We start from the raw sequence: 12,786 nt of genomic DNA, 5'->3' as shown, positions 1-12,786 counted from the left end.
GTTTGGAAAACAACCAGATTGAATTTATCCAAATATACTTTTAGATATTGATCAGCTACTTGCCAGATAAATTGCCATTTCTCTAATAATTTAAGTTTGTTTTGACACACTGGTTAACAGAAGCGGAAAAGGACGCAGGTAAACACATAAGGAATGAGCAATACTTGTAGACCTAATCATTATCTAAAGGAGAAAATACTGGGGAATCTCAGCAGATCTGTGAGTATCTATAAGGAGAGAAAAGAGCTGATGTTTCGAGTCCAGATGACCCCTTTTGTCAGAGCTAAAAGGCAGAAAAATTGGGAGTTATTTACACTGCTGGATAAGAGACCGAAAGACGAGTTACAACCATAAAAACAAGGGGAAATTCTGCTGATCTCAGTCCATAGAGCTTATATAAGATGTGAATGGCCAGCAGCAAATATTCTGATTTGGGTCGGTAAGCTGTGACAGATGAAGATGCCGGGGGAGAGGGGAATGGGTGGGAAAAGGGTAAAATTAAAAAACGGAGGGGGGGGGGGGGGTGGTTTGCTGAAGGGGAAAGGGAAGCAAAAGGGGAGAAAAGGTAAGGAAAGGGGGGTAAATTGCAGGAAAAGTGGAGGAGAAAGATAAATAAAGAAAGACAATCAAAGACAATGAAGGTAGAGAACAGTTTAACATCAAATTATATTTAGGCATTTAGAGATACAAGGAGTGATTAGAAACATTCAGCATGGCTTTGTGAGTGGAAAATCATGTCTCACAAATTTAATTAAGTCCTTTGAAGGGATAACCAAGAAGGTAGATGAGGGAAGTGCAGTTGATGTTGTCTACATGGACTTTAGAAAGACCCTTAAAAGGTCCCACATGGTAATTTGTTGCATAAAGTTAAATCTCACGGGATCCAGGGTGGGATACCTAAATTGATACAAAATTGACTTCTTGACAGAAGCCATCGGGTGGTTGTAGAAAGTTATTCTTCAAATTGCAGGCCTGTGACCAGCAGTGTGCCTCAGGGATCAGTGCTGGGCCCACTGTTACTTGTCATTTATATTAATGATTTGGATGAGAATATAGGGGGCATAGTTAGCAAGTTTGCAGATGACGCCAAGCTTAGTAGCGTGGTGGACTGTGAGGAAGCTTATCTCCAATTGCAGCGGGATATCCATCAATTGGGCTGGTGGACTGACAGATGGTAGATGAAGTTTAACGTAGACAAATGTGAAGTAATGTATTTTGATAGATTGAACCAGGGCAGGACTTACTCAGTTAATGGTAGGGCGTTGGGGAGAGTTACAGAACGAAGAGATCTAAGGGTACGTGTTCATACCTCCTTGAAAGTGGTCATAGTTGGACAGCGTGATGAAGAAGACATTCAGCATGTTTGATTTCATCGGTCAGAGCATTTAATACAGGAGTTTGGACGTCTTATTGAAGTTGTACAATGCATTGGTAAGAACACACTTAGAATACTGTTGCAATTCTGGTCACCCTATTATAGAAAGGATATTATTAAACTAGAAACTGTGCAGAAGAGATTTACTAGGATGCTACAAGCCCTTGACGGATTGAATTTAAGGAGAGGCTGAATAGGCTGTGACCTTTTTCTCTGGAGCATAGCAGGCTGAGGGGTGACCTTCTAGCGGTCTATAAAATAATGAGGGGCACAGGCAAATTAGATAGACAATATCTTTTCCCAAAAGTAGGGGAGTCTTAAGTTAGAAGGCATAGCTTTAAGGTGAGAGCAGAGAGATACAAACGTGTCCAGAGCGGCAATTTTTTTTCACACAGAGGGTGGTGAGTGTCTGGAACAAGCTGCTCGATGTAATAGTAGAGGCGGGTGCAATTTTATCTTTTAAAAATCATTTAGATAGTTACATGAGTACGATGGGTGCAGAGGGATATGGGCCAAATGCGGTCAACTGGGATTAGTTTAGGCGTTTAAAAAATATAAAAAGGGCAGCATGGAAATGTTGGGCCGAAGGGCCTGTTTCCATGTTGTAAAACTCTATGACTCTATGACTATGACTCTATATAAAAACAAAAGGACCGAGCTGGGGTAGAACTAATAATCCGAAATTGTTAAATTCGATGTTGAGACCGAAGGCACTAGAATGCCTAGACAGGATATTAGTGCAGTTACTCCAATTTCCATTCATCTTTGCTGGAACATTGCAATAGGCCAAGGACAGACATGTGGACATGTGTGCAGGCCCGTGTGTTAAAATGGCAAGCACTTCGGAAGTTCAGGGACCTGACTGTGCAAAGACCGAATGTACTCAGCAAAACGACCACTCAACCCACATTTTGTCTTTCCTATATAGAGGAGACTGCATTGGGGGCAGGGAATGCAATAGACTAAATTGAAAGAGGTGGAAGTGAAAACTGCTTAACCTGTTTGAGTGTTTTGCACCTTGGATGGGAAGCCTGGAAGAGGTGAAGTGGCAGGTGTTACACATTCGGCGATTGCATTGGAAGGTGCCAATGGTGATGGGAGAGGTGTTGCGTATAGTCGAAGACTGGACTAGGTTATTCCAGACTGAACAGTCTCTGTGGAATGCTGACAGAGGGGATAAAAGGAAAATGTGTTTGGCGGTGGCATCACCCTGTAGTTGGCGAAAATAGCGGAGGATTATGCTTTGCATGTGGAGGCTGGTGGGGTGAAATGTGAGAAGCAGGTGGATCTATCCTTGTTCTAGAAGGCAGAGTAGGGGTGGGTGTCGTGTCTCACGAGATGGACCACACGCTGTTAAGGGTCCTCTCCACAACTGTAAGTGGGAAACCATGGTGGAGGCGCATATTAGAAGCACCACTTTGAAAAGTGTTGTCATTGAAACAAATACGATAGAGACAAAGGAGCTGAGGGAAAGGGATAGAGTCATTGCAGCATATAGGATGCGAAGAATTGCAGTCCAGATAGATGCGGGAGTCAGTGGATTTGCAATGGAAATTTGTTAATTTAACTATTGCTGGAAATTGGGACAGAAAGCTCAAGGAAGAGAAGGGAATTATCTGAGATGGACCAGGTGAAGATGATGGAGGGGTGGAACCCATTCCCCTTTTTCTTTGTCTCTTCTTTGGATCAATGTCTGTGGGAGTTTGCACATTCTCCCCGTGTTTGCGTGGGTTTTCTCCCGGTGCTCCGGTTCCCTCCCACATCCCAAAAACGTGGTTTTAGGCTGATTGGTGTTAATACATTATCCCTAAATTTGATCTCCCTTAATCTGGCGCACATACAATTCCCTAAATTTGCACCCCTTTATTGTGGAGTCCACTAGATGTAGACAAAAGTCGTAGGTAGAAGAAGAAGGATTGGAATAATGAACTCACTGAGTGTTAAAATGGGCGGTACGGGCTTGTAGGGCCGAAGGGTCTGTTTCCTGCGCTGAGCTGTTCTTTGTTCTAACCGTTTGTCCCCCTTGGCTTCCCTGTCCCCTCTTTTTCTGAGTTTTACTTCTTTCCCATCGATCCTCCCTCCCGCTTCATCTTGATATGTCGCAGCTTACCCTCTGATTTCAGCTTCTCTGCCGTTTGGCCATTCACACATATGATTTAATTTATGGACTGCCATTAGCCGCATTTCCCCTTATTTTTGATGTTATGGCTCATGTTTCATTCCCTCACACTACATTGTAAATATATCTCATTTTCTATGCCTTTTAGTTTTGTCAAAGTTTCATCTGGACTCGAAATGTCAGCTCTTGTTCTCTTCTTGCAGTTACTGCCACAACTGCTGAGATTTTCCATCTTTTTCTCTTTTGGTTTCAGATTCTAATATCGACAGTAATTTTCTTTTATGACTTAATGATTGTGATAACTTAAGAGTTCACTTCATATTTTGTGCAGTTAATTTGCAATGTTTCATGGTTTCATACAGTATATTCAGAAGCCGAACATTCACATTATCCTAAATTCGCATCCTCTCTTACATTTGTGTCACTCTCGGTTTCAATTATAACTTAGTACACGGACACACATTTTAAATTATGTATGCTAAATCGCTGCTTCTTTTTCTTCACTTTACTTTGAAATCGGTTTTCTAATTGTCATTAACCACCTTCAGTAAAAACAGAAAAGCAACGCAAAAGTTTAGCAGACCTATCAGCAACAGTAGAGATATAAATAGCGACAATTGACTTTAACTCGACTTCACTCTTTATGGATGCTGCCTAACGTGCTGAAATTTCGATCAGTTTCTCATTTCATATCATCTCCTGTACCCACACGATTTTAATTTTTTTCATTGTTACGCGCCCGTTTGGCTACCTATCCCAACTTTTAGCTGCATATCTGCTTATCTGTCACTCTACCTAATCTTACATATGATCATCAGTAAGCCATTTAATACATGGAAAATATTTTGTGATTCAATTGTACCAAGCCTGTCAACCGATCTATTTTCAATCTACAATTTTTATGCAAAATCATAAACATCCAAGTGAAATAAATCTTATACATATAAATTTGGAGCCATATTTAAATTAGTGGAGAAGATACAGTGGCCGTATTGGTTCACAAATATTTCAAATTCTCCCCGAGGAAAATTGATTCCCTTATTATGAACTGATTACTTCAATTCATAGGTTAAAATCATTTTATTAGCTCATGATGCTCTCAGATCTGGGGCTGAGGAACTACTGCAACAAGTTGGAAAATAGATCAGTCAACTATAATTGCACGACAGAGCGGATTCAACTGCTTAAACATAATTTTAGTTACTTGCTTTTGTAGATGATATGGGTGTTGATGGACCAGCCAATATAATTGTTCATAATTGTTCATCAGCTGTTGCAGCGCGCCCGCTTCATAGATCCTGCACCTTCTTTATTCAAATGGGACCATTGTGTTTTTTTTTACGAATATTTCCTTTGATTACGAACTAGACTAAGATAAAAGTAAATGTTCTGGACCTTGGCAATATCATTAACTAGGATTATGAAATGCAGTTACAAATTTGGTTCGGTTGAAACGCGAAAAGTGGTTAGCATATTTAGTCTAGACGCAAAGTCAAGAAATCCCAAGGAACCAATTACGTCCCTTAAAACGTAGGGTCAATTTTCTGCAAAGTTGCTGAAGCTGACCTGATAATGCAGCTCAAGGCATTGGCAGGGAGGGAGGAAGTGAGAGGCACATATTTGGCGGCAATAGCTAGCTAAAGCAAAGCAATAGCTTGCTGAACCATTTTTCAACTGGGGCGCAATCGATTGCATTCAGCTGTACGCATCAGAAAGTTCCACACATGCTACTGCATCAAAGTAGACTTTGAATAAATTGCTGGTCAGACGTCCATCCGTTCATCCTTTCACCTTCCGCCTCCCTGCCAACGCATTGAGCAGCATCGTCAGGTACGCTTCAGCAACTTTACAGATAATTGACCCAAAATTTTAAGGGGCATAATTGGTTCAATGGGATTTCTTGACTTTGCCTATAGACTAAGTATACTATCCATCAATCCGTTCATATGTCTATCCAACCGTCCAACCATCTGCCAGTCCGTCCATCCACCCATCCAATTGTCTGCATTACTATCTATTAACGAATCAAGTTCTTGGATGTTGTTTCAAGAGTGCCATCTCGCTTTCATTCTTTCTTTCAATTTCTTTGTTCCTGATTGTCTTTGTTTCGATCAAGTTGACTGTCTGATAACCAGAAATTGGTTCAATGTAGGCATTTTTACATTGGTTAGAGGGTTGGGATGTTTCTGACGGGACACACAGTAATTATCCACGATCAATTAACCTAAAAAAAGTGAAGATAATTTATTGTCAAAGGCATTTGGACATTATCAATAAATAGTAGCCAAGCAAACTATTCCCAACTCCCAAGAAAGATTAAAGGAGTTCAGTAAAATTTTAATAATTTAAATTATTGAATTTTCTTTTAGAAATCGCAAAATTGGAAAAACGTGCCAAGGATGCAGGTTTGAAATCAAACATATATATAATTTCCACCACAGTTGATAAAATAGTATTATGCCTTTTCAAACCTGTTTGGAAAAGTTAATACATATCGTTCGTTGGCATTAGAATTGTGCAGATGTGTTTCCCCAGTGAGGTTCTATTTTTCTCTTATTTTACTGTTGATAAATGGGAATGAAGGGTATTTGTAAGGGAATCTACTAAATGTCTTTGAGAAAGAAGGTAATAAAACCCATTGAAACATAACAGTCCGGTGGTATATTTGCATAATGTAGATGCAAGCAAAGAATTTGCAAGAGTTTAAGCCAGTAACTGTAAAATAATGTGACAATAAATGACCACATCAGAAAGTTGCGTGACTTAGAGCAATTAAGTTGTTTGATTTAAGCAATGTGTTGCCATGCTGATGTTCCAAATGTGGATATATGCATAGAATGTCCGCCGAATTGTTTCATTTTATTTTATAAAAGGTACACACACGTACGATTGCCTGCCTGCGCACAGGAGGAAGTAAATGATGTCCTGAAGGACAGAGATGCGAATCAAGCAGACTATTTTTTTAATGCCTTGGTATTCTTGGAACCACAGTCATCCAGTTAGCTGGAAATTCAGTCACAATGTTTGCTTTTTGCCGTAGTCGTTGACTTTGTAAGTTATTAGATGAATTATTCGGAACAGGATTCCAAGCATCCTAACCACCTTGCTGCCAATTGTCGGATAAGGTTTGTTCTGCTGCATTCTAGTAAATGGTAACTTTGATTGTACAGAGCTCAAGTACGATCTGAATGGCAAAAAAAACTTATTGAACTGTCCATACTTTCAGCTATTAGTTGCTTTGTAATTGTGTGACACAAACAATGTGATTAATGCGGAATTGGTTAGTAAAGACAAATTTCCACCAATTCAAGGGCATAGGTTGGAGAATTTACAATGGACAAGAAGGAAATGGCAGATGAAATAAAACAACAAATTTCCCAACTGTCTTCACAGGGGAAGAGAGAAAAGAATCTTCCTGGCATATTGGCGAGGAAAAGTTAATTTGAATATTGGAAAGCAAATGTATTGAATGCAGGATTTTCTCTGCAGGGGCTAAGTTTTGAGATGAACCCAACTAATACAAAGACTTGCAAAAGGTAGCATGCTGTTTAAAGACGTTTTTATTGGCAAACAGATTATGGGAGAAAGGTATCCTGACTTGCCAGCTCATTTCTGAAGTTGTCACCTCAAGAGCGAACGGTTATACATTTTTTGAAAATTCAGTTGTCTCACCTAATCTGTCATCATATTAATCCACTTTTTTACATTTACCAATTACATCCTATATTCTGGCAAAATTAATTCATTGGTCTACACGATGCAGCAGTTCCTACACATTGTTACTACCATTTAATACGCAACGTTACTTATGCTATATCCATAAGTTTTAAGGTTTGCTTTCTCATAGCAAGCCACGGCATTGAAAATGTAACGTTCCCATTGCGTCATTTCGACCCCGTTATCGATGGGAATTGAATAATTTTTATTCTTTATAAATAGTTCTCTTCATTTCCTACTGCATTGACATTGCATTATGCGGGGAAGGACAGCCATGGTTACAGTAGCTGTGTGAATTTTCTCGCTTCTATAACACCGTGAGTCACGCCTCCCCGATGGTCACGCTGGGTAACATCGCTGCTACACCGTGCGAGCGGCGATGGCTAAAGAGACTGGCCGAGGAGTGAATGCAGATGTAATTGCACGTCTGTGCCCAGTCAGAGCACAGTTGCAAACAGGTGGGTTGAGATTCGCCTTTCCATCCATTCATGCGCAAAGGCTCCATCCAGAATTGCCAATCTCAGGTAGCTGTGTGAATTTTCTGGTTTCTATAGCACAGCGAGTCAAGCCCTTCCGCGGGAACCACCTGGTATCATCTCTGAGGGCGCTAGGGAATGAAATTCGTTGACCGGTCGAGAAACAAACAGCTGGAGCGATTCATGCCGTCCTATGACCACTACCACCCAACTGCCAGCTTGATACGGGTGGTATTGCTGGAGTAGTACGTGGCTGAGTCTGCTTAACTGTGGTTATCTTAGCGTTCTAGACCACAGTGCGTCGTGCCTAGCCGATGGCCCCGCAGGGCATGCAGAACCTTAGCCTGGCAGAAGATTGCTCTGCAAGGAAGTCGACTGGCCGAGAACCACCAACACGATGCTGTACCTGTAAACCCGGTAACTTAAAGAAACTTTGACTAGACAGGTTTCGGCCTGTCCCGGGGATAGTTGGTGATATGCATTCGACTCGAAGGATGCGATCGCACCTATCGAGGTAGCAGAAGCTTTACGGAGACCTCCAGCCCAGACAATCGGCTTCGAGGGAAGCCGCATATACCGTACCTGGTGTGAGGCAGCGAATGGTCGTTGGTGCCCCGTCTCGTTCGTGATGATCACAAGCCAGATGATGACGTGAAGGAGAAGGTTCGCGGGAACCTCTAAAGACTGTCGAAAAGGACACTTAGTCTTCCATGCCCCGAGGGGTCGAGTGTGGTGAGACGGCGATCGGTGCAGCTCCCGGGTTGTTCGAGCGGGTTTCATGTTACGGTTGCGTAGTCGGAATTGTTGTGTTGCTTGTTGTACTGTTGTTGGTGTTACTTAATAAAAACAGCTTTGTAACTCAAATGGTGTTTATGGGTAAACGGCTCCGAACAGACGAGCAATAACTAACATTTACGACAAACGTTTGCAGTGGTGTGATTCAGCCTGCTTGTCTGCAATTATGGTGGTTGTGGCCGTATCGTACCGAGATCAATTCCCCGTTTCTGCCTATCGCCGAAGGGCTGCGGTACCATCTGGAGGATGGTACTTCCTTTCAGAAGTGCACGGCGCATTGTCGACGAGCGACAATAAAACTCTGACAAAATGCTCTCCGGAGTGTCGCTCGAAAATAGCATAGCTAGACTCCAAAGGACAAAGGAAAAACGCAGAAAATTAAAGCGCAGTAACAGGCCCTTCGGCTCTTCAAATCTGCACCGACCATGCTGCATGACAAAACTAAAGCCCCATACCCTTCCTGTGACGATATCCTTTTACTCTCATCCTATTCATGTGTTTGTCAAGATGCCCATTAAAAGTCAGTATCATATCTGCTTCCACTTCCTCCCCCGGGAGTGAGTTTCAGGCACCCACCGCCCTCTGTGTAAAACAAAATCTGCCTTATACATACCCTTTAAATCTTGATCCTCGAACCTTAAACCTATGCCTCCTAGTAATTTACTCTTTCGCCCTGGAGAAAGGTTGTGACTATCCACTCTGTCCATGTTTCTCATAATAATATAGACATCTGTCAGGTCGCCCCTCAACCTCCGAAGTTCCATTCAGATCAAACGAAGTTTATCCAGCCTGAACTCATAAGTAATGTCCTCTGTACCAGATAACTACCTGCTAAATGTTTTCTGTGCTCTCTCCAAAGAACATAAGAAATAGAAGCAGGAGTAGGCTATCCAGCCCTTCGAGCCTGCCCCACCATTCAATAAGATCATGGCTGATCTGAAGTGGATCAGTTCCACTGTCCACAAAGCCTCCACATCCTTCTGATAGTCTGATGACCAGAACTGCGCACTGTATTCTGTGTGCGGCCTAACTAAGGCCCTTTAATTTGCAACATGAAACCCAAATCCTCGGACGATGAACAGAAACGTGCCATATGCCTTCGTGACTACCTTCTCCATCTGCGTTGCCACATTCACTGACCCTTGTAGCTGTGCAACAGACCACTCTGGTATCAATACTCTTAAAGGTTCTTCCATTTACTGTATATTTCCTATCTGTATTAGACATTCCAAAATTCATTACCTCACACATGTCCGTATTAAATTCCTTCTGTCACTTCGCTGCCAAAATTTCCAACCGGTCTACTTTTGTGTCGTCCACAAATTTACTAATCAATCCAGTTACGTTTTCCTCCAAATCATTTATATATAACACAAACAGCAAAGGCCCCAGCACATATCACTGAGGAACGTCATTTGTCGCAGCCCTCCATTCATAAATGCACCGTTCCATTGTTATCCACTGTCTTCCGCGACGGAGCCAATTCTCTCTCCTTCGTGATAGCTCACCTCTGATCCCTTCCGACTTCACCTTTTGTACCCGTCAGCCATGAGGAACATTTTCAGCGGCCTTAGTGAAGCCCATGTAGACAACATTCACTGCTCTACCCTCATCAATCATCTTCATCTGTTCCTCTAAAATCGCAAATAAGTTAGTGAGGCACAACCTCCCTTTCAGATAATTATGCTGCCTCTCGCTAATATGTCCACTTATTTCCAAGTGGAAGGAAATCCTGTCTCGAAGAATCATCTCCAGTAATTTATCTACCACTGTTACTGCACTTACCAGGGTTAACCTTGCATCCTTTCCGAACAAAGAAACAACACACTCTATCCTCCAATCCTCTGGGGCGTCCCCTTTAGTAAGAAGTCTCACAAAAACAGGTTAAAGTCTAGCAGGTTTATTTGGTCGCAAAAAGCCAGTAGCTTTCGAAGTGCTGCTCCTTCATCAGGTGAGTGGGATTTCAGTTCACAAACAGGGTATATAAAGGCATAAACTCAATTCACAAGATACTAGTTGGAGTACGAGTCTTTACAGGTAATCAAGTCTCAAAGGTACAGGCAATGTGAATAGCGAGACGGTTAAGCACAGGTTAAAGAGATATGTATTGTCTCCAGCCAGGAGTGAGATTTTGCAAGCCCAGGCAAGTCATGGGGGTTACAGATAGTGTGACATAACCCAAGATCCTGGTTAAGGCCATCCTCATGTGTGCGGAACTTGGCTATCAGTCTCTGCTCAGCGACTCTGCGCCGTCGTGTGTCTTGAAGGCCACCTTGGAGAACACTTACCAGAAGATCAGAGACCAAATGCCCGTGACTGCTGAAGTGTTCCCCAACAAGAAGAGAACACTCTTAACTGGTGATTGTGGAGTGGTATTTATTTATGCATTGTTGGAGCGTCTGCATGGCCTCCTCAGTGTACCATGCATCGGGACATCCTCTCCTGCAGCATATCAGGTAGACAACGTTGGTCGAGTTGCAAGTGCATGTGCCATGTAACTGGTGGATGTTGTTTTCACGTGAGATAATGACATCCGTTTTGATGATCCGGCATGACTTGCAGGGGTTGCTGTGGCAGAGTTATGTGGTATCGTAGTCACTGTTCTCCTGAAGGCTCAGTAGTTTGCTGCGCACAATGGTCTGTTTGAGGTTGTGTAGTTGTTTGAAAGCAAGAAGTGGCTGTGTGGGGATGGCCTTGGCGAGATGTTCGTCTTCATCAATGACATGTTTAAGGCTCCAGAGAAGATGTCCTAGCTTCTCCGCACCGGGGATTTACTGGAAGATGAAGGGTATGCTGCCTGCCGTGCTCCGTGTTTGCCTTCTGTGGAGGTCGGTGCAGTTTTTTTTTACTGTGGCGCGTCGGAACCGTCATCATGAGTCGAGCGCCGTATCCTGTACTTATGAGGGCATCTTCCAGCCTCTGGACGTGTCTGTTGCGATACTCCTTATCTGCGCAGACCCTGTGTGTACGGACAGCTTGTCCATAGCAGATAGATTCTTTAACGTGTTTAGGGTGGAAGCTGGAGAAGTGGAGCATCATGAGGTTATCTATAGGCCTGCGGTGCAGTGAGGTGCTGACGTGGCCATGCTTGAAGGAGATGCGTGTGTCCAAGAATGCAACCGATTCCAGAGAGTAGCCCATAGTGAGTCTGATGGTGGGGTGGGACTTGTTGATGTCATCATATAGTTGCTTCAGTGATTTTTCACAATGGGTCCAAAGGAAGAAAATGTTCTCGATGTATAAAGTATATCGCATCGGTTGAAAGTCCTATGCGGTGAAGAGGTCTTGGTTGAACCTGTGCATGAAGATGTTGACATATCGAGGTGCAAATGTGGTCCCCATGGATGTTTGGTGTATCTGGATGGAAAACGGTTTTGAAGGTAAAAAACTTTGTGGTCCAGGATGAAGCGGATGCGTTGTAAAATTGCATCAGTTGATTGGCAGTTGTCAGCAATGAGTACTGAGGCAGTTGCAGCAATGCCATCATCGTGGGGGATGCTAGTGTAGAGTGCTGAGGCATCCATTGTGACGAGGAGGGCGCCTGCTTCAACTGCTCTATGAGTGCTGAGTTTCTGTAGGAAGTCCGTAGTTTGGCGTCAAGACTTAGGGGTTCTTTGTTCAATTGGTTTCAGGATGCCCTCGGCCTAGCTGGAGAAGTTCTCTTACAGAGTCCCATTGCTCGGTACAATGAGATGGCTGGACGTGTTTCCCTTGTGGATATTTGGGAAGCAGTAGAGATCTCCCAACACGGGATGAGAGCCCGGAGGTGGGGGGCGAGGGGGATGTTGGGGTGCTCTGAAGGCCCGGGTCAAAAGTCTTGATCAACCTGTTGAGTTGATGGGTATGTTTTTTGGTCGGTTCTGCAGGTCACTGTCTGTAGTCTTTCTCATTGTTCAGTTGTTGGCACACTTTTTTTTGTAGTAATCCGTTCTTTTTAGTATTACGATGGCCCCTCCTTTTACTGCTGGTTTGATGACAATATTGTGGTTAGTCTTGAGAGCGTGAATGTCGTCGCATTGGGCTTGGGTGATGTTCGAGGCTGTCCTGTGAGTGTGGCTGATGAATTTGGTGTTGACACAACCCCTCACTACTTGGGCATACACGTGAAGTCGAAAGCAGCGGCCTTCCAGAGGAGTGCAATTCGACTCTTTCCTCTTCGGTTGCTGCACTGCAGATTTCACTGTCCGAATCCTTGGCTGTCCCATTGTGTTTTCTGTTGGACTCTTGGGGTTTGTGGAAGAACTCCCACAGCCTCATTCGCCTCATGAACTCCTCTGTGTATGCTACGAGACAGATGGGGTCTA

This window comes from Carcharhinus amblyrhynchos, chromosome 9 (genome assembly GCF_965287045.1).
Source record: "Carcharhinus amblyrhynchos chromosome 9, sCarAmb.v2.hapA, whole genome shotgun sequence".
NCBI lineage: Eukaryota > Metazoa > Chordata > Chondrichthyes > Carcharhiniformes > Carcharhinidae > Carcharhinus > Carcharhinus amblyrhynchos.
Note: the sequence above shows the minus strand (reverse complement) of the source record.